A 23,922-nucleotide genomic window follows, 5' to 3' on the forward strand; every position below is an offset into this window, starting at 1 on the left:
TTTCCATATACGAACATTATGTATTCCCAAGGAATCTTTTTATTTTTTTTAAGACAGGTTTAAAAAAAAAAGAGAACAGAAAAAAGAAGAAAAAAACACAGTAAGGCCACTGTAGTACCATTAACAATTCAGTTTAACAATTCAACACACTCAGAGCATTTCTCTTTACTTCCTTGCCCTCTGAACTGTTCAATAAATAGTGAAGAACACAAAGGTAACTGCAGTATTTATTTCAGACCTGCTGTTGCTCTCCAATTTAAAAGCAAAACAGGAGCATTAAATTTGTCACAGTTTAAATTGATAAAGGCAGACCTCTATCAGATACAGGTGCATCTTAACTTACAATGGGTTTACTGGGGGAGGGGAAAATATCGTAGGTCAAAATGCCTTTAATCCATCTAACTTACTGGGCTTCAGAGCTTAGATTAGCCTACCTTAAATGTACTCAGAGCACTTACATTAACCTACAGAGGCAAAATTAATACAAATCCTGTTTTATTATAAAGTGTTGAATAGCTCATGTAATTTATGGGAACAATGTCCTGAACATGAAAACAGGATAGTTGTATGGGGACTCAAAGTACGGTTTCTACTGATTGTGCATTGCTTTTGGAACCATCATAAAGTCAAAAACTTCTAGTCAAACCATCATAAGCCCCGGACCATCTGTTTATGAAATGCTCCCTAGGAGCACTATGCCAGATACCATGCCTAAGTGTTTTCTAACTTTATTTACCACATTCAAAAGGAGCCTGTTAATAAAGATGTTTCTGAAATCGTGGAAAGTATTAGTCCTTCCTTTCTTTTGCAGCTGACAGGATTTTGAAAAGAACTGCTAAACCATAAGCATATTTCAGCAGCTGTTTGTTCTTCCTAGTATGAGTTACTTCCTCCCTCTGCCAGCATCGCTTGCATTCTAGTTTGAGAAATATTCAGAAGCACAGTAAATCAGTCTGTTTTCAGAAATTGCTTTGTCTTTGAATGAATATATTTTATAAAGCAGGTTTGCTTTGGCTCCTTAAGATTTGGTTACTTAGAATAAAATCTTCCCAATTTAATAACCAATTTGCATACCTATAAAAATGCATGAATTTTAAAAGCACCTTTAGGATTAAGAGGATTTTATCTGTATTTACAGAATTTAAAGCTGATTACTTCAGCAAGTTTTAGAGCAATTTTAAGCATAGTAGTAAGACAGGAATCTTAAGATAATACATTATTTAGAAACAAGAATCTAAGGATAATACATTCTCTAGAACCAAATGTGTAAATGGTTAAATGAAGGATGTATTAACAACATGGTCTCAACTGTGGAGGTATCATCATCTTTCAAAGCTACCTGCAAAAAAGGGACAATGTCTTCACTGGCTAGTGAAAAGTAGAAAAATTTAAGAAATTCTCAGCAAATTTCTTATCTTTTAAAATACCCATGGTCATCCCCTAAGAAGGTCAATGTACCTGTCTTTTCTAAAAACAGCAAAAACAACTCTACAGAAAGATATAATCAAGGATTAAATTCAGGTTGATTAATAAGCAAGGAATTGAGTTCATAAGCAATACTACCTCCAGGATTTTTAATTTCTTGGCAGGGATAATAGTGACATTAAAAGCAAGCCTATACTTTCCTAGTAATAAGGAGAAGTGGATTCACAACCAATTTCTGCTTCAAAACACTTCCAAGCATACAACAAATGCCATCCTGAAAGAGGGATTCCCTATTTAATTGTCTCAGTTTATTAGAATATGGATGGTCTTTTCATTCTAGATCACATGCCCTTGTTTGCTTATTTTTGTATAGGAATTATCTTGGACTCTGATAATTCTGGAACTTTACTGATGGCTAAGCGCTGCATATCTTCATTAGATGCCCATTTCCATTCATTCCTTAAAATATTATGAAACACTGTTACAAACAAAAGAATATGTATAGTATAATGTATAATTCTAATATGTATAACACATAGTATAATATAACATTTAATAACATAAAAGTATGATGAAATGACCACCTGTGAACCTGCCGTCCAACCTGAGGAACAGAATGATAGTACTCTTGAAGCCCCGGGTGTCTTTCCTCAATTACCCTGCCTTCCTGAAATACCATATTATGTTGATCTTTTTTTGTAGTTTTGTCACCTTTATAGCTAAGAAAGTATATTCAAAACTTTGTTTTTGAATTTTATAAAATACTATTATATTGCATGCATTCTGCTGCAACTTTCTTTAGGACACCATGAAGATATCTGTACAGAGTTTTGAAATTCATGTAAGTATCTGCACTCTAAAAGTGAATATCTGGCAGAAAAAAATCTCAATGTATTTTATAAACCCTTGAAAGGACCATTTACCTGCTTCACTGTTAACTGGGAACTCCTACAGTTTCCCTTCTTTTGTCCACTGGATCAGCTTTTCAAACCCATTCTGAAGGAGTTGTTCATTTTCTGTGGCTAACTGCTTAGCAAATTCCACATCCCAAAGAGAAGGTCATATGTCTGTATAACAAGACATTTTAAATAGAAACAAGTCAATGTAAATATCTTTTTAAAAAATGTTATAAACAATCCTGAATTGATCATGTATTTTTCATACCTTGACACTCATAATTATAGTATATAATAAAAAGTTACTGAGAGATAACTGCAACAAAAATTAAGACTATGACTAGGCCGGGCACAGTGGCTCACGCCTGTAATCCCAGCACTTTGGGCGACCAAGGTGGGAGATCACCTAAGGTTAGGAGTTCAAGACCAACCTGACCGACATGGTGAAACTCGATCTCTACTCAAAATACAAAAAAATAGGCTGGGTGTGGTGGCTCACGCCTGTAATCTCAGCACTTTAGGAGGCTGAGGCGGGTGGATCATGAGGTCAGGAGTTCGAGACCAGCCTGACCAACATGGTGAAACCCCATCAATACTAAAAATATAAAAAAGAAAAATTAGCTGGGCATGGTGGCATGTGCCTGTAATCCCAGCTACTTGGGAGGCTGAGGCAGGAGAATCGCTTGAACCCAGAAAGCAGAGGTTACAGTGAGCCAAGATTGTGCCACTGCACTCCAGCCTGGGCAACAGAGCAAGACTCTGTCTGAAAAAGAAAATTAGCTGGGCACAGTGGTGGTACCCATAATCCCAGCTACCTGTGAGGCTGAGGAAGAAAAACTGCTTGAACTCAGGGGTAGAGGTTGCCATAAACCAAGATGGGGCCACTGCACTTGAACCTGGGTGACAGAGTTAGACTCTGCCTCAAAAAATATATAAATAAATACATAAATAAAAAAGACTATTAGTATAATAATGACAAGCTTAACTTTGGTTTTACAACAATGCCAGGTAATCACTGCCTCCTCTAATGGAAAAATATATATTTGTATTTTGTTTAAAGGTATTTTTAGGAATATGAATATATATATATTTTTTGAGATGGAGTTTTGCTCTTGTTAGGAGTGCAATGGCCCGATCTCGGCTCACCGCAACCTCCGCTTCCTGGGTTCAGGCAATTCTCCTGCCTCAGCCTCCTGAGTAGCTGGGATTATAGGCATGCGCCACCATGCCCAGCTAATTTTTTTTTTTTTTTGTATTTTTAGAAGAGACGGGGTCTCACCATGTTGACCAGGATGGTCTCGATCTCTTGACCTCATGATCCACCTGCCTTGGCCTCCCAAAGTGCTGGGATTACAGGCTTGAGCCACCGTGCCCGGCCGAATATGAATATTTTTGTACAAAATGTGACTTCGTCTTTCAAAATCTAGGCTGTTAATCTTTATTTTTAGTCTATCAAAATTAGTCACTAATATATTACTGTTGACAACCAAAGACGTTACAGCAACAAAATAATAACAATAAAACTGCTAATGATTACCGAGTACTTCCTCTGTGCTCAAATGCTTTTTATGCATTAGTACATTTAATCCTCACAACTAATCCTATAAGTTGGCTAATTACCACCATCAAATTACATGTTTCGATAACCTTTATTAAATGTGTACTATGTTCCAGGCACTGTGCTTGACACTTTTCTCAGATGACCTCATGTAATCCTTAAGATGTATGTACTAACTCTCATTTTATAGGTGGGGAAAGGTTAGTGTGGCAGAATCTGAACTTGCATCCAGTTCTACACAACACCAACACTCTTTCTGTTGAGCTATACTGCCTGCCGATTCAGGGATAACCACTAGGGCCTATGACTATATCCTTTGTAGCAGTGCTAAGAACTTAGTGGGCAAGAAGACTTGGGAATCATGGAACAGAATAACTCATTCAATCAATCAATAAAAGATTACTGAATGCCAACTATATTTCCAGCATTATTTGGGGTGGTAGGAAAACAACTGAACAATTGCTAAATTTAAGTTTCCACACTTTGCTATTCTTATATTTAATTGGGAACAAAAAACAAAAAAACTCATGCAAGTATAGCATATTCAAACGGTACCTTCATTAGGGTAAATTAATACATAAATTTGTGTGCTATTTTCCTCACTAGAGTATAATCACTTGATATTGTTTTATAAAATACATAAAATTTAAATGCATCCTTGCCAACTAATTTGTTTTAGAAATAAAATTTTATTTTAAAAAGTAAGCTAGCTTCTTGAAGAATCCAAGTGTCTCTTTTGGCTGGACAACAGCAGCTGCCCTGACAAAAAATACCTTTCTGATGCATGCTTAACAGATATCATTTGAGCAGAGGAGAGGTGATTCCTAGTCCCTATACATTTTGCATATCCCCCCTTTTTTTTTTAAGATATGGAGTCTTGCACTGTCACCCAGCATGTAGTGCAGTGGCGTGATCTGGGCTCACTGCAACCTCCACCTACTGGGTTCAAGCCAGTCTCCTGCCTCAGCCTCCTGAGTAGCTGGGACTAGAGGTACGTGCCACCACACCCAGCTAATTTTTGTATTTTTAGTAGAGATGGGGTTTCACCATGTTGACCAGGATGGTCTCGATCTCTTGACCTTGTGACCCGCTCGCCCCGGCCTCCCAAAGTGCTGGGATTACAGGCCTGAGCCACCAAGGCCAGCCGCATTTCCTTTTTATCATACACAACAGAATGCAATTTTTGTAATACAAGGGGGTTGTTCTTTTAGCTTCACCTTCAGTTCAAATGAATAAACCTTAATTGAATTAACTACTTTCCTTAATAAATGTATTTTTATAGTACAGTTTGTTCAAAAAAGAATTTAAGATTTAAGATAACTAGTTCCTATGATCTGTAAGCCACATGAGTAGATGCTCTAGGGTATACAGACATGAATGAGATCTAGCCTCTAAGAGAGTTTATTAAATAAGAAGAAAATCAGAAGTTCACATAAGTAACTGGTAGAAAGATTAAAGAAGCCATTGGAGGCTGGCCTAGGAACTTATCTAACACATACAACATTTTTTTTCCCTTTGAGAAGGGGTCTCACTGTCGCTTAGGCTGGAGTGTTATGGCACAATTGTAGCTCATTGCAGCATCAAATTCTGGGTTCCAGTGATCCTCCCACCTCAACCTCCCAAGTCGCTAGAACTATAAACATGCACCACTATACTCAAATAATGTTTTATATATTTTTTAGAGAAAGAGTCTCACAATGTTACCCAGGGTGGTCTTGAACTGCTAATCGCAAGCCATCCTGTCATCTCAGCCTCCTAAGTCCATATACAACATAATTTCTATCAAAGTCCAAAAAACCAACTTTAATTCGTTAGAAATCCTCATCACTTAGACTCTGGAGACCATTTTGTATTAAGTTTCTTCATTTATTTTACTAGCAAACTACATTTAATGTAAGCAAGAGGATATTCATTTCTCTTTTAGACTTAAAATGGTAAATTTCTCACCCAAAGAAAAGGGAAAGAATAGAGAGCAAAGACCAACCATGTGCTGAGAAAAAAAAAAAACACCACAAGTCTGTTAAACAGATTCCTTGAATGTTCTTCCCATCTCCTGAACAATAACACACTGAAGGCACAGAAGCACTGAAGGCACTTCAATAAGTTATTTTATAAATGTTATCTCCTCTTCTAGATAGTAAGCGCCTAGAGGCAGGAACAAGTATATCTTTATGTAATAGCATAGAGATACACTGCAAATGGTAGGTGATTAATAATGTTCTAATCCAAATTAGTAGCTATCTGGACCTCTGGATTAATATAATTGGTAGTACTTACCTTCCATTGTCTCACAGAAGCCAACATTTCAAGGGGGAAACCCTTGAAACCCTGACAACTAACATGTCAACAACTGTAGTGTGATTTGTCCCCCACCAGGTTACTTAAGGGTATATGTATGTTGCTTGAATGCTGAAGGCTGGGCAGGGAGCCATGGCCATAGTGCCTAGCTGAGGAGCAGATGTCCCTGAGAACCTAGGGCATACCCGGGAACAAAACAAGGAAAATAGTCTCATCGGGCATACACAGTAGGCAAACAGCCAGAATGTTAGCTTAAAAGCAGCTTAGTGATAAGAGGCAGGGTGACTCTAGAGCTGCCCAGACATGTCCATTATTTAAGTCCTAGTAAACTCATCTATTCATCAAGCTGTACTTGCCCAAATTTTCTTTGGTCTCTAAATGCCTTTCCAATTTTGGGGGACACTATAGCTCCAAGTTTTCCTTGTAACAACTGCCACATTCATAATTAGGATCCAGGCCAATGGCAGGATGAAATGTTAAAATATCCAACTATTATATCATCAGAACAAACACTAAGGACATCTTGAAAACATGGAGTATTTCTCCACCTGAGAAACAGTTATCCTTTTTTTTTCCCTTTTTGAGATGGAGTCTTGCTGTGTTGCCCAGGCTGGAGTGCAGTGGCGCAATCTTGTCTCACTACAACCTCCACCTCCCAGGTTCAAGCAATTCTCCTGCCCTAGCCTCCCAAGTAGCTGGGACTACAGGCTCATGCTGCCACACCTGGCTAATTTTCTGTATTTTAGTAGAGATGGGGTTTCACCATGTTGCCCAGGCTGGTTGGGAACTCCTGAGCTCAGGCAATCTGCCCACCTCATCCTCCTAAAGTGCTGGGATTACAGGCACGAGCCACCGCTCCCGGCCAAAATAGTTATTCCTAACAAACCTGTTCAGGTGCTTCTTTAGTAACTGCCAAGATGTCAAAAATATTAAGTCTCTTCCCCATGAAAAAAAATTTTAATGAATATATTTTAAACTATCAACAAAAATTATGAGAAAATATTTTAAGTGAAATAATTCTATGTAAAAACTGAAAATAATTCTACTGATCCACATCAAACATCTGAGCTAAACTGCCACATTTTTAGGGCTGATAAACTAAAACAGAAACGTGCACTTAAACTTTTAATTCATAATACAACAAATCAGTTAAAGCAATTTAATTTCCAAAGTATCTAATTGAAGACTAGCTTAATTTGCCATAATTTTTATTTGTTCCCTTTTCTATCAAGGTTTTAAAAACTCCATTTTGTAAAAAACTCTAAAACTCTGCTAAAATAGAAGCTGTTAAAGTCAACATTTGCTTTTAAGGGCAGAACACACTGCCATGATTAATTACAAATTATAATTATAAAAGATCGCATAGGTAAATCACAACATTCCCTCTCATAAAGCAATCATTCTATAATTTTAAAATAATTATCAACTTTCTATACCTGACATTCTAAATTAACTATTGAAATTGATTAATATCAGAGAGTTAATAGGTAACAGTTTCTTGCACAGGTGATAATCAACTGCTTTATGCATCAATTTACATATTTACTTGAATAAACTTGCTGACTGATTAAAATCCAGTTTATAAACTGGAGGGTTAGTTTTAAAAATAATTTTGAATTTTTTTATGGACTAAATTATTTTTCTCTATTAAACAGAACTAAGTCGAAAAAATGCAAATGCCATGTGAAGGTCAAATAATGTGATCTCAAGTCATACAAGCTTTCCTCTAGCAGGTTCCCAAGTCATTTGTAAACAAAGGCTTTCATTTTCCAGAACTTTCTTCAGTGCCTTGCATTCTTCTCCCTCAACTACACATCTGGTGAACGGGATGGTGGATTAAAGCACCTCACAGCAGAGGGAATGCCTTGGTAAAGTACTGAACTTCAAAAGAGGAATGTACAACAAATAAATGGAATGGATGTTTGTTGAGCACCTGCTATGTACCAGATAGTTTATAAGTGTTTCTTTTCTATTGCTCAAGAAAGCCCCCATTTAAGCTCGGTTTCGCTTTCAGCATTTTATAGCTAGGGAAACAGGCTGATGGAGACTATAAAAGGTACCCAGTCACGGAATTAGTTAGTGGCAGTGCCAACATTCTGAGGTAGGCCAGTGTTAACTGCCAATCTTCCACAGTAGGAATCAGTCCAGGCCTGGGTTGTCTAGGGTTGATACCCCAGACACTGCCCGAGTCATACCAGGATCAACAACTTGGCATCTCATCATTGCTTCCCCTTTAGCTGACTTTTTAACACACTGAAGGCACAGAAACCCCTTTCCTACTTGTTTAGCTTCTCCTTTGCGACCTAATTTTTGAAATGTTAAATACCAAATCTAGTATTAAAAATCAAATATGCCATCTCGATGTATAGTATTATATGCAAGATGAATGATTCAGCTAAATATTCTCGAGTACTAACTGATTCCGTTAAATATTCTTTTTTTTTTTTCTGAGACGGAGTCTTGCTCTGTTGCCCAGGCTGGAGTGCAATGACTCAATCTTGGCTCACTGCAGCCTCCACCTCCTGGGTTCAAGTGATTCTCCTGCCGCAGCCTCCCAAGTAGCTGGGACTACAGGCGCATGCCACCACACCCGGCTAATTTTTTTGTATTTTTAGTAGAGATGGGGTTTAACTGTATTAGCCAGGATGGTATCCATCTCCTGAACTCATGATCCACCAGCCTCAGCCTCCCAGTGAAATATTCCTAAGTAAACTCCAAGTACACTTTCTACTTTATTCAGTATGACTATGTAACAGATACTAAACCACTTTAAATTAGTAATTCAAATAATATTCCAAAGTTATCATAAACTCTTGAACTTTCTGTGTTAAATGCTGACCACCTTTTCCAACTTTCCTGTATAAATCAGTAATTTAACACTACGAAGGAGTTAACTCAAGTACCTGATTTCACTTAAAACAAATCCACGGAATATGCAATGTATTGAAAACACTCCAATGTGAACATATCCTGCTATAAAGACAGGTTAGGCCAGGTGCTGTGGCTCACGCCTGTAATCCCAGCACTTAGGAGGCCGAGTTGGGTGGATCACTTGAGGTGAGGAGTTACCAAACTGGCCAACATGGTGAAACCCCGTCTCCACTAAAAATACAAAAATTGGCCGGGTGCAGTGGCTCAAGCCTGTAATCCCAGTACTTTGGGAGGCCGAGGCGGGTGGATCACGAGGTCAAGAGACAGAGACCATCCTGGTGAACATGGTGAAACCCCGTCTCTACTAAAAATACAAAAAAAATTAGCTGGGCATGGTGGCGCATGCCTGTAATCCCAGCTACTCAGGAGGCTGAGGCAGGAGAATTGCCTGAACCCAGGAGGCGGAGGTTGCGGTGAGCCGAGATCACGCCATTGCACTCCAGTCTGGGTAACAACAGCGAAACTACGTCTCAAAAAATAAATAAATAAATAAAAATAACAAAAATTAGTGGGCATGGTGGCACATGCTACTTGGGAGGCTGTCAAGAGAATCACTAGAAACCAAGAGGCAGAGGCTGCAGTGAGCCGAGATGGCGCCACTGCACTCCAGCCTGGGCGACAGAGCAAGACTCCATCTCAAAAACAAAAAGACAAGTTAATTTTTGTCATACCATGCCAAACATTGGGCTTCTCCTTCCCAATACCACTTTCAGGGTTTAAAGGAGAGAAAGAGTAGAAACTTTATGTAAATAAAGACCAACTTTAGATTCTAAAAATAACTATGTAAGACATGGCTCAGCATCTTTAAGAACTTCAAATCAGTAAATTCAAATGGCCACAAATCTACCATTTTAAGGAATTATATAAACTTTTTTTCCTTTTACCTTTCTTTTCATTGATGGTGGGTCATTTCTCTAAGATATAACAGAAGATAAGCATGTATATGGATATAAAGGGTAAATGAATACACAATATTAGGCATTTATATTTAAAATGAAAAATAATGTTGCTTATAAAATACTCATTTTTTTCAGAATTCAGTCAGCTCTATTTATTCTAAATCAAAGGACCCCTATTCATTGTGGGTAGATGTGAAGCATGGCCCATTTTGAGTCAATAGAAAAATGCGGGACTGGCTAAATCCAGTACATGGTTCCCTCTATAGGAAGTGGTATATAGAGAGTAAGAACAGTAAGAACACAGATATAAATGCATTCATAATGCTCACATTTCTAACAGCAATAATAGATACACGTAATAAGGTAACTCTATGGTTAAAGTAAAACCTAACTATACAAACAAAACCCAGGCGACCACAAAGCCTGATACCTTTTTCTAAGATCAGCAGTCTTCTCCTGGTCAGGATAATTGTCATAGCCTTGGGCAAACTGAATCTGATGCTCTGTTCTTATACTAACTCTAGGTGTAGCACATCTGGCAACTTTCATATCTGATATTCTGCTACTGAAACCGAAATAACAAAAAGGTCAAATATATTAGAAATCTTAGCTACAGAACAGAAATAAACTTTCTTAAACAGGAGACTGATAATTCTTATTTCATTTTTATACACATTATATAACATAGAAAGTTACATTTAAATTAAAAAGTCATCTATTAACATTCATATAACACAGAACATTACAATTTATGTTTACTTCCACCTTTTAAAGATGTTCTTCAGAAACCTTCATTTGAAACATAAAAGTGTGACACGAAAAATTATTCTGAGAAAATGAAAGTACAATTGGTATCTGCATACCTATCACCTACATTCCATAACTAAATTAAAACCAAGAGGTAGCCATATTTATTTATTGCCTTGTATTGGTTCAAACTCAAACAAAATGAGTCACTGAATTGACAGTCCAGATATTCATTTTTCTTTACAATTTCTTTTAGAGATAGGGTCTCTTTCTGTCACCCAGGCTGGAATGCAGTGATGTGATCATAACTCAATGTGGCCTCAAACTCTGGACTTAAGTGATCCTCCCACCTCAGTCCCCAAAGTAGCTAGAACTACAAGCACATGCCACCATGCCCAGCTAATTTTTATGGTTTGTAGAGATGGTGTCTTGTTTTGTTGCCCAGACTGGTCTCAAATTCTTGGCCTCAAGTGATCCTCTTGACTCAGCCTCCCGAAGTGCTAGAATTACAGGCATGAGCCACCACCCATGGCCATTTCTTTTAACTTCCTGAAATAAATCTAGTACACATTCTCATTGGGAACAACTGATTTAGATCACTCTCCAAAATGAAGTAGTGTTACCACTTAACTACAATGTAAGCAGCAAGTAGTGTAACGTAGTATAAAATAATGAGAGATGAAGAGAGTAAGTGGAAAGGTGTCAGCTTAAACATAAGTAAAAGAAAAAAGAGAAGAAAATAGACCTGAAGATTGCCATACGGTACATAAAACCAGCAAGCTATTAAACTAAAAAAAAATTACTTTTCTCAGAAAAGCTATCTTATTCTGTTATTTATTTTTAATAACATTACTGAATTTATCATTTATTTTTTCATGGACAAGAAACTGTAACTTCCTAAAAGGAAAGTTTAACTGTTCAATTGGTCTCTTAAAACTATAATCTTACTTAAGACATAAGATTTTTAAAAACTTGAATTGCTAAAATTCCACTTATATGGTATATTCTATATGTAAATTTCCACTTATTTGGTATATATTATATATATTACTTACTAGCCATATGAAAATGGTTTATTTTGAGATATAAACATTACTGACCTAATTTTAGGTCTCCATCCATCTCTCTGTGCCCCTGACTCTTCCTCATGCTACTGAGCTGCCTGAGCAGCTCTGGCTTGTTTGCTTGTCAAAAGGGAATAGCAGATGCAGCTGCCACCAACTCGGGACTCAGGGTCTTGCTTCTGAAAAAGAAAATGAAAACAAAATGAGAAAGAAAGAAGAGAGATTGCTTATTATGCCATTAGTTTAGTGAAAAAGGTAAGATGATTTTTGGGGGAAAACTTTCTGTTGTGCCAAAAAGTATCATTCAATTCAATTTCTGACAAAAGCAAGAATTCTCAACTATTAGGTACCAGTTTTATATAAACTTTGAAATGTTAAACTTTAAAATTAACAGATACTTGCTGAAGCACAACACTAACTCAGAACAATATATTAAGGTGGAGGGCCAAGGGATCAGCCTCAAATATTATAAATTAGTGGAATTTTCAATTAGATGCTATTGTATTTCAAAAACAATATAAACTGCAAGCAAATATAAAGGCAGCTTGACCTGTTCAGAGAAGCTTTACTCATAATAACCCCAAACTGGAACCAACCTAAAGGTCTATTATCAGAATGAAAAAGACAAATTGTGAGATAGCCAAACAATGGAAGAATACTCAGCTCATGACAACATGAATGACTTTCATAGACATTAGATCAAGTGAAAGAAGTTGAACACGGAATATATTCTGTATGATTCCATTTCTATCAAGTTCCAGAACAGGCAAAACTAATCTGAGGTGAAAAAACAATCAAAACAGCAATTGCTTCAGGACAGAAGGCTACTGACTGGGAAGGTGAAAATGGGAAACACAGTGTCTTGTTAAGTGTGTGGGTCACATGGGCTTATCCATTTGTCAAAACCCTCCAGCTAAGATTTGTACACGTTAATGTATGAAAATTTTACCTGGAAAAAAAAAAAAGCCACAAATCACTATCAAGTAGGAGATGGAAATTTGTTGAAAGATAGATAATACAAGAATGGCAAAATGTTGATCACTGTTGAAGCTGAGTGACAGTACAAAATCATCATACCATTTTGTGTTCTTCGCATATATTTAAATTTTTCATAAGAAAAAAAGCTTTTAAAGCTTCCTAAATAAATTAGAGCAAGTTAATTAAAAAAAACATTCTATTATAAAAAGAAAGCAAATTATATACAACATTTTTTCCTTTTTTTTTTTTTTTAAAGAGATGAGATTTCAATACATTATAGAGTCTGACCTTGAAGTCCTGGGCTCAATCAATCCTCCCACATCATCTTCCTAAGTAGCTGGGACTACAAGCACCTGCCACCATACCTGGCTATTTGCAACATTTTTTTTTTTCTTTTTTTTTGAGACGGAGTTTTGCTCTTGTTACCCAGGCTGGAGTGCAATGGTGCGATCTCGGCTCACCGCAACCTCCACCTCCTCGGTTCAAGCAATTCTTCTGCCTCAGCCTCCCAAGTAGCTGAAACTACAGGCGTGCACCACCATGCCCAGCTAATTTTTCTTTATTTTTAGTAGAGTCGGGGTTTCACCATGTTGACCAGTATGGTCTCAATTTCTCGACCTTGTGGTCCACCTGCCTGGGCCTCCCAAAGTGCTGGGATTATAGGCATGAGCCACCACACCCAGCCTATTTGCAACATTTTTACACTCACTGAGAACTGACATCTCAATAAGTGGGATCCAAATTAATATATTATTATGACTGGCTTTCTATATTACCATCTATTACCTGATATGCAAATGAACGTTCCAAATTCCTAAAGTTCTTGGAGAAAGATTTTAAGGACTTAACTAGGATATGGAAGATCTAAAATCTGATAGAAATAGAAGAAAAATGGAAGAATGAAACAAGGTTGAGTGTAGTGGCTCATGCCTGTTAATTTCAGCACACTGGGAGGCGGAGAAGGGAGGATCATTTGAGCCCAAAAGTTCAAGACCTGCCTAGGCAACATGGTGACACCCCGTCTCAACAAAAAGAAAAAAAAATTGCCGGGAGTGGTGGCATGCGTCTATAGTCCCAGCTACTCGAGAAGCTGAGTGAGAGGATCAGTTGAGCCTGGGAGATTGAGGCTGCAGTGAGCAACGACTGTTCCACCACACACAGCGTGGGCCACAGAGCAAGACCCTGTCTCAAAAAAAAAAAAAAGAAAGAAAGAAAAAGAAAAAAGGAAATCTAACAGTTAAAATGAAATGTGCTTTCAGAACTGTTATCGGTGAATAAAACTTTAACCTTATTCCAAGTCATTGTTATTTCTTTCATAAACTGCTTATAAACTTCATTTTCAAATTTTAATATACATATTTGACCAGAGTATGCAAAGAACATAGATGAATATTCATTTTCTAGAATCTTACATTTTACAACAATGGTTTCCTTCATAGTTATAGTCTCTGGCGTTATAATTTATAATTCCCAATGTAAATTGTGGGGAGCCTGTGTTACTGATTAAGATAATTTTCACATACAGGATCTTTCTTCATATATTTTAACAATGTAATGAGAACTTGTTAAAGTAGCTTTTCGGCTGTGCAGTGGCTCACACCTGTAATCCCAGCACTTTGGGAGGCCGAAGCAGGTGAATCACCGGAGATCAGGAGTTCAAGACCAGCCTGGCCAACATGATGATACCCCGTCTCTACTAAAAATACAAAAAATTAGCTGGGCACGGTGGAGGGCATCTGTAATCCCAGCTACTCAGGAGGCTGAAGCAGGAGAATTGCTTGAACCCAGGAGGCAGAGGACGCAGTGAGCTGAGATCACGCCACTGTACTCCAGCCTAGGCAGAGTGAAACTCCTTCTCAAAAAGTAAAAAAGTATCTTTTAACAATCTATTCTATCCTGTAATTAAGACTATTTCTCGGCCAGGCGCGGTGGCTCACGCCTATAATCCCAGCACTTTGGGTGGCTGAGACGGGTGGATCATGAGGTCAAGAGATCGAGACCATACTGGTCAACATGGTGAAACCCTGTCTCTACTAAAAATACAAAAATTAGCTGGGCATGGTGGTGCGCACCTGTAGTCCCAGCTACTTGGGAGGCTGAGGCAGAAGAATTGCTTGAACCCAGGGGGCAGAGGTTGCGGTGAGCCAAGATCGTGCCATTGCACTCCAGTCTGGGTAACAAGAGCAAAACTCAGTCTCAAAAAAAAAAAAAAAAGACTATTTAATGAATATACATACTTTTCCCCTTCAAAACTTTTTTTTTTTTGAGATAGGGTCTCACTCTGTTGCCCCGGCTAGAGTACAATGGCACAGTCTCGGCTCCCTACAATGTCCACCTCCCAGGTTCAAGCGATTGTGCCACCTCAGCCTCCTGAGTAACTGGGATTATAGTCCCATGCCACGACACCCGGCTAATTTTTGTATTTTTTTGGTAGAGACAGGGTTTCACCATGTTGGCCAGGCTGGTCTCAAACCCCTAACCTCAAGTGATCTGCCCACCTTGGCGTCCAAAGTGCTGGAATTACAGGCATAAGCTACCACTCCTGGCCCCTCCCAAATACTTTTAAATCATCTGTAGATTACTTATAATACCTAACATAAATGGTTGTTATACTGTATTTTTAATTGGTATTTTTTTCTGTGTATTTTAAAAAATATATTATTTTTTTATCAGAGGTTATCTGTGGCTGCAGAACCTGTGCATACAGAGGGCCAACTGAATACTGCTCAATTCCTATCAATGGCATTATATCCTTGTCAAGATGGTTTCTCAGAAGTGGTTGTGGTAAAACCAAGTATCTGAGGAGAATCAATGTGGGACAGGGGTGAACATGGTAATGTCCAATCTTATTACAAGGCTAGGTCATTAAAAAGAAAATACAATTTCCTCTTGGCTCATTTTCTCTTGAGACACCCGCCCCCACCCCCGGCACCCAGTCACCATGCAGTGAGAAAGCCCAGGCCACAAAGAAAGCCACATGTTGGTGTTTCTGCTAACACCCTCAGCCAAGGTCTCAGCTGACAGCCAGCATTAACTGCCAGACCTATGAGTGAGCAAACTTCAGATGATTCCAGCCTCAGACTCCTAAGTCCTCCAACTGAGGCCCCAGATGTCACAGAGCACAGACTGGCCTTCCCCACTGTTCTAGCCAAATTGCTAACCCACAGAATCTGTAAGCATATGAGTAAATGTTTTATGCCACTAAGTTTGGGAGATAGTATAGCCAGGGAACAGTATCAATGGGGATTTAATATGTAATACAAAGAAAGAAAAGCAGGCTATGTTTAGGGCTAAGGGCCCCACAGGGTTGTGGGGTGTCCCCTATGCTGCGCTGGGGTGCAGGATCTGACAAACAAAGAGACAGGACACAGAAATACAAGGAAAATGCAGCTGGGCTCGGGGGGCCACACCACCAATAGGCAGACAGGCGAGGCCCTGAATGTCCAGAAGGGTCTGTATTTATTATGTATAGGTTAGGGGGCAGGGTCATGAGTGAAGTCATCTTTAAGGATAGGGATAGGGTCGTGAGCAATAAAATAAAGTGTCCACCCCCATTAGGTCACCTAGTCTAGGAGGTAAAGAGTGTGCAGCAAGGGGTCCATTCCCATTAGGTCACCGAGGCATGGAGGTGGGCCGTGCACAGTGAAGAGGGTGCAGTGGGCAATACGTCTATCTATGCACGTGCTACTCCTAAGATTTATAGGAGGATGCTTAAGTCCACAGCAGTCAAACAGCTGTCAGGGTCTATCGCCACCTGCTGGCAGCTTCCAATGAGTTCTATAGGAAAATGCTTTTTAAGCAGCACAGTAACAAAAGATGATAAAGTTCACAGTCACCAAGGTGCGATTATCGGGAGGGGTTTTGAGCCCTCGATGCTCGATGCTCAAGGGATTGTCGGTCTGAGGGCAGCCTTCCACAAGAACTGGGGCAAGGTCCTACAACCTTTAACAGGAGGAGTGGCTCTTGCCCCAAGCCTGCCATACAGCAGGTATCTTTACAATACTGAATGCTGCCGCCTGGGCCATGGATTCTTGTCCTAGAATAACTGTTTTTCCCTAAATCATGCTCTGCACTGTGTCTGCTCCAGACATTCCTCCAACTATAAGCTGCTTATTCCTTAATTCATGCTCTGTACCATGTCTACTCTAGGCATTTCTCTGATTATGAATTAAGATATATATATATACATATATATATGTATATATATATGGAAGAGTGAGTGGTAAGATATTCTTTAGGCACTCATTCTATGAACTAATATATGATTACACACAGAGGATTATATAAAGGGAAATAACTGTGTAGTAATACTATAAACTGAGATATTCTTCAAGACCTAATTCTATAAACGAATATATGATTATATATAAAGGATTATATAAAAGGAAATAACTGAGTAGTAACACTATAAATTGAGATATTCTTCAGGCACTAATTGTGCCAGGATTCTGCTTAGCTCTCCTTCCTCAGTACCTATATGGGGGTTACACACACTATGCACAAAGCTATGAAGACAGTGCCTCATGAAGCAAAGATCATGACTAACCTAATCCCATGCACCTTGGAGTTCTTGAAAAGCTGGGAGGGGAGCAAAAATCATTAAGACACCTTTTAAAAACTCAAAACAAATGTACCTCATTCGCCAGTCTTTTGATGTAGGATCAAAGCCTCTTTTAAACATAGGGCCACTGATAGAAGGTTCTAAGACACATCTTTTATATCTATCACACCCATCCTCCAGTATTTTCAGTTTTGGTTTAAGTGGAAAAGTAGAGCAAGAATGTAAGAAAGCGTACAAAGCAATCTAAGTGTACTATCCTCCTGCATATGTACATTTGTCTCACTCATACTTAATTGGAAAGAAATTTTTTTAAAGTGACTTTTACTGACTCTTTCCAAAGCATTCAACTCATTTTACCATTTCTCTAATATTTAATTAAATTATAGTAAAGAACATGAGGGGACATAAACAGGTCTGGGAGCTTTAAAAATGCCTTTGTTGATAAATATTTATATATGCTTATGTGTGCATTATTTATTTCCATACCCTTATATATAATTGTTTTGTTTCTAAAGGAGGAAGAGGAAGAGGAGGAAGTACCTATTATGGGTAATGATAGTCTGAATTAGCTTACTCTACCACCCAATTATACTTTCTAGAGGTATTTTTGATACAATGTAGAAACCAAGAAGTTCCATTAAGATGTTAAATCATTCTGGAAAACAGAAGCCTATATTATCAGTTTGTTCTGATAAGAGAAGTTAAGTGATGGGTATCCGAAAGCCACATACCTTACTACTTGAATTAATGACATCATGACTTCCAGATGCCAGACTTCTAGACGAATTTTTGTTGCTTAGGGACCAGGAGATTCCCAGCGGAGGAGCCCCACATGTCGCCAGCGCGACTCTTTTGGCCGGCGCAGTTGTTTTGCCGGAGTCCCAGCACTGTGGTTCTCAGTGCAGAGTATGCGGGACTGCGTGCCCTTTTAGTTGGCGTTTGGAGCTCGGAGAAGGCAGAGTAACCCATTCAGCTGATTGGGAGGGGGACTGAAGCCAGGAGCCAGACTGGGAGATTCCCAGGCAGAAAAGCGTGAGGAATCTCAGTGCAGCTGTTTCAGCCTGCGTGGTCTCCACACAGGAAGTTGCACAGATCCCGGCACCTTTTCGGTGGGCGACTGGGGCACCTGGGAAAGAATCAACCATTCAATTAGGAAAAGAAAAAAAGGGGACTCCGAGGTGAGGAGCCAGGTGATCTGCTCAGCTGGTCCCACCCCCACAAAAAAACAGCAATTGGAAACACTGACGTTGAGTTTCACAGCAAGCACAGCTGAACCCAGGAAGGTCCAGCTCTGTTGGGGAGGGGCGTCCGCTGAAGGAAAACAAAAAAACAGAAATAACATTACCACCAACAAACTGGATATCCACTCAGCGACCCAATCTGAAAGTCAGCAATTACAAAGACAACAGGTGGATAAATCCACAAAGATGGGAAGAAACCAGCGCAAAAAGGCTGAAAACATCCAAACTCAGAATGCCTCTCTTCCTTCAGGGGATCTAGCTCCTCATCAGCAAGGGAATGAGGCCTGATGGAGAATGAGTGTGATGAATTGTCAGAATCAGGTTTCAGAAGGTAGATAATAAGAAACTTCTGTGAGCTAAAAAAGACTATGTTCTAACCCAATGCAAAGAAACTAAGAACCTTGAAAAAAGGTTTGACAAAATGCTAACGAGAATAGACAATTTAGAGAGGAATATAAGTGAATTGATGGAGCTGAAAAATGCAACATGAGAACTCCGAGAAGTATGCACAGGTTCTGACAGTCGAATTGATCAAACAGAAGAAAGGATATCAGAGGTCAAAAACCAACTCAATGAAATAAAACGAGAAGACAAGATTAGAGAAAAAAGGATAAAAAGGAATGAGCAAAGTCTCCAAGAAATATGGGACTATGTGAAAAGACCTAATTTATGTTTGATAGGTGTACCTGAATGTGAGGAAGAGAATGAATCCAAGCTGGAAAATACTCTTCAGGATATTATTCAGGAAGACTTTCCTAACCTAGCAAGGCATGACAATATTCAACTCCAGGTAACACAGAGAACACCACAAAGATATTCCTCAAGAAGAGCAACCCCAAGGCACATAATCGTCGGATTCACCAAGGTTGAAATGAAGGAGAAAATGCTAAGGGCAGCCAGAAAAAAAGGTCAGGTTACCCACAAAGGGAAGCCTATCAGACTCACAGCAGATCTCTCAGCAGAAACTCTACAAGCCAGAAGAGAGTGGGGACCAATATTCAACATCCTTAAAGAAAAGAACTTTCAACCCAGAATTTCATATCCAGCCACTAAGCTTCACAAGTGAAGGAAAAATAAAATCTTTTGTGAATAAGCAAGTACTTAGAGATTTCATCAACACCAGGCCTGCTTTACAAGAGCTTCTGAAAGAAGCACTACGCATAGAAAGGAACAACCAGTATCAGCCTTTCCAAAAATATACCAAAAGTAAGGAATATCAACATAATGAAGAATTTACATCAACTAATGGGCAAAACAGCCAGCTAGCATCAAATGGCAGTATTAAACTCATATATTATTATTAATCCTAAATTTAAATCGACTAAATCCCCCAATCAAAAGACACAGATAGGCAAATTGGATAAAAAGCCAAAACCCATCGGTATGCTGCATCCAGACCCATCTCACATGCAAGGATACACAAAGACTCAAAGGGATGGAGGAAGATTTACCAACCAAATGGAGAGCAAAAATAAATAAATAAAAAGCAGGAATTGCAATTCTCGCCTCTGATAAAATAGACTTTAAAGTAACAAAGATCAAAACAGGCAAAGAAGGACATTACATAATGGTAAAAGGATCAATGCAACAAGAAGAGCTAACGATCCTAAATATATATGCACCCAATACAGGAGCACCCAGATACATAAGACAAGTTCTTAATGACTTATAAAGAGACTCAGACTCCCACACAATAATAGTGGGAGACTTTAACATCACATTGTCAATATTAGACAGATCAATCAGACAGAAAACTAACAAGGATATCCAGGACTTGAACTCAGACCCGGAACAAGTAAACTTAATAAACATTTATACAACTCTCCACCCCAAATACACAAAACATACATTCTTATCAGTACCACAACACACCTACTCTAAAAGTGACTACATAATAGGAAGCAAATCACTCTTCAGCAATTGCATAGGATTTCACAGGTTTAAATGAAATATTGGTTGGCTGCTTGTTTGTCATTTTCCTCCCTTATTCCCTCCTGTCTCCATTGTTAAGCACAATTATTGGCATAAAGGAGGTTTTCAATACCCATTTTTAGACTGCGTTCTAGCCAGGGCAATAAAGCAACACTCCCGTTCTCTCCCTCTTTCTTTTCCTCTTTCTCTATTTCATTCTTTTTCTTTCTTTCTCTTTTTCTTTTTTTCCTCTATTGAAAAAAAATGACATCATGAAATACCTCATTATGTATCACTAAAAAAAATACTGCCATTTAACCTACAATACAATGCCAAGATACCACTGGTTGCACTTAGAATTAAATATAATACTCTTTTGACAAGCACAAGTAATGATAATGCTCTGAGGTAACCAAGAAAGCTGAAAGCACTGATAGTTATTGGTCAAAGGAAGTCCTATAAAGCAGTTGTAATCAACATGCTAAAACTTTATTCCAAAAAAAATCTTTAAAATGGAAAATTTCAAAAGTCCTTTACAAACATGAAGCTACCTTCAAATCAGGATGTAAATGGTATTGTTAATTAACAGCTTAAAGAGGCAATTAAGTAACTGGCAGTTAATAACACTAATAAATATGTAAGAGTGTGGCATTCTTGATGACATCACTTCTCTTTTCCTTTCACTGGATTGTATGCAAAATATCGTATTGTTATATAAATATAATACAATAACAGCATTTCATTACACTACATTCAAGACTTACCCTTTCAGAGTGACTTTCCATTTTTCACACTTCTATATTAAAATGCCCCGATATAAGAGGTTTTTTTTTTTCTAAAATATATTAGAGCAAGTAATTATTAGGGTCCCTGTGTTTACAAGCTGATATTTATTCTTCACTAATTCAACTTGGACTTCATTAATTCAACATCTCCCAAGTACTCATATTTAAAAATAGTTTTTGCCAAAAAAAATAATTTACTGGAGTTTCAAAAATTAGTCTCAAACAACATTCAAATTACAATTAAATTTCTCTCTTCTTTGGAGCATGTTCTGTAGCTCTTTGAAGCCTGCCAGTTGCAGATTTTAAGTGGTCTGCTGTTGGGTGGCTTTGCTGCTTGTACATTAACTGTGATTAATTCAACTTTTGTGCCCTTAATAATGTCTAATAAGTCTTTTTTTCGTATTTTCCTTTATACTGTCTTGGCTCTCTGAGGTCTCCTTGGAAGAATCAACAGTTCAAATAGACTGCTCCATTTTCTTGCTACAGATCACGCTGTTAGTGCCAAAATATCTTTGGATATTATTTTTTGTTCTGGAAAGACACATTAAAGAAAAAAAATGAAAACTACAATGCAGGCTAATAAAGCAAAAAACTACGTGTCTAAAATTTTTCTCAATTCAAGCCCTTTCCATTTGCTTTTTATAATTATTGTTAACCATAACAGCAGCAACTTACCATTTATTAGCATATGCTACATGCCTCACCTTGTGCATTATGTTTTAGGTACATTTGACATACACATATTAACTCCCTAAGGTCTCCATTTTGCAGATAAGGAAACTGAAACAGAGAAGTAACTTACCCAAAGTCATGCACATCACAGCTCACTAAGGTCTAAGACACACTGGTGTGCCACTAATAAGTAGAGGTGTGCTGAGATATTAATCACCTGCTCCTTGGGGTGGCCAGGGGAGGCCTAGGGGTGCTGGTACTCCCAGATCTGTTCCTTTCCTCCATTTACCCCAGAGTTCAGTAGATAAACTCTGACATGGTTAATGAATGACAATTTATTATTCTCAAAACCAAATCTGACTGCTGTGAGCCGAGATCGAGCCATTACGAGTGAAACTCCATCTCAAAAATAAAGTCAATAAAGTTAATATTAAAGTTATTTTAACAGAAAAGTGGTAATCAGGGGGATGGAATGAATCTCACATATAATCTTTACTACAATGCTTTCTTTCAAGACTGCTGTCATATCACAGAAAGCAATCTACATTACAGGAAAATCATGTCCAAGTAACTCCATAACACTAAAATAATAAAACTCTAGACCTAACCTCCACCTGAGTTTGTTTCCATTGACAGCATCTCATCAGTACTTCAAATGCAACACCTTCAAAACGATATTCAAGACTGCCCCTTTCAGACTGACTTTCTATTTTTCACACTTCTATATTGAAATGCCCAGACATAAAGAGATTTTTTTTTTTGTTTTCTAAAAACTACAACATATGTAAAAGTCTTTCTCAACCCCGGCCCTGCATTCTTCTGCTAACATTGAGGATACCCTCATCCTCCAACACAGCCAGTTGAAATCTTTGCTATCTCTGACCATCCTACCATTATCCCATGATGTCTCATCCCCTTAATTCTACCTGTGCAGTTTATCTCCTCCATTCAGCTGGTCCTTCTCATCTTCACTGCTACTAACCTGCTTCAGCACTTTACTTAATCAAATTGCCTTCTGAGTGTTATGCATGGAATTTATGCAGTGGAATTAGGCTTTCATAATAATAAAGTTCTTGGAGAATAAACAGCAAAACCAAGAATGTCACAACAGCTTTTCTTTCCTGGCTAACTTCAACCAGTGGTCCACCTTCATTTCATCAGCCTTTTCTTCCAGAAAGGATATCCGGAGTCTCTCCTGCAATGGTTAGGTGTCCCTATTTGCTCCTCCCGCAATTACTTGTTGGAAGAAATAGTGCACTCTGTGCTTACGTACACTATCTCAGCGATTACTTCACTACACAACACTTGTATTGTCTACTTGCTATAACTACACGCTCCGTGATGAGAAGACTGCCTTATTTGGGGTTTATAACCAGTACTGGCAGGCTATAAAGTTTTCCAATAATGAACTAAAGAATAAATGAAGGCTACAGAAATGAAACTATCAAACAAATCTTGGGAGGCAAAAGATAAAAACAACTTCGCTTTTGGAGCGTGGATAAACTGACAGGAGATGATGACAAGAGGAATGAAGCACAGCGATCAGGCTTGAAATAGCAGCCCTGTTTTCCACGCATGCTATGACCTTGCGCTAGTCATCTTATCTTTTCGGGATTTTTCTTTTCTCAGATTTAAAGCAACAGCTTCTAAAACCCAGCAGGTAATAACATCGACCCCAGGAAGTCGGGGGATGACTGAAGGTACAGGACAGGGCACCGAGATTCCGAAGACCTGCGGGGCCAAGAGCGCTGAACTGCGGTACCTGACCGTCCCATAGCGAGCAGCGAGTAGCACAATTACAGCCGCTGTATGTCTCCGGGCTTCCAGAGAACAAACGGTGGCAGGAAAGGGGGCGCAGAGGTAGGAACGCCGAGACTCTAGGAAACAGCGAAGACACAAAGCCAACCAGGAGGGCAACCGAAATAGCGCGTCCCGGTGCCAAATAAGTCCCCCGCA

General features: G+C 38.6%; 1 long non-coding RNA gene across 6 annotated transcripts; it reads right to left on the reverse strand.

Annotated features, from left to right (window-relative positions):
* Positions 1–23,885, reverse strand: LOC108591197 (uncharacterized). 6 transcript variants are annotated; one of them, XR_004742184.3, is made up of 5 exons: positions 23,729–23,885; positions 11,855–11,997; positions 10,438–10,572; positions 2,349–2,492; positions 1–35 (listed from the first exon to the last, which is right to left on the reverse strand). It is a non-coding gene; the product is annotated as an uncharacterized LOC108591197 (long non-coding RNA). The 6 variants fall into 6 exon arrangements; XR_004742183.3 differs by having other exon boundaries at positions 1–916; XR_004742180.3 differs by having other exon boundaries at positions 1–1,339.
* Positions 23,886–23,922: the final 37 nt, after the last annotated feature.

This window comes from Callithrix jacchus, chromosome 1, assembly GCF_049354715.1.
Source record: "Callithrix jacchus isolate 240 chromosome 1, calJac240_pri, whole genome shotgun sequence".
NCBI classification, from domain to species: domain Eukaryota; kingdom Metazoa; phylum Chordata; class Mammalia; order Primates; family Cebidae; genus Callithrix; species Callithrix jacchus.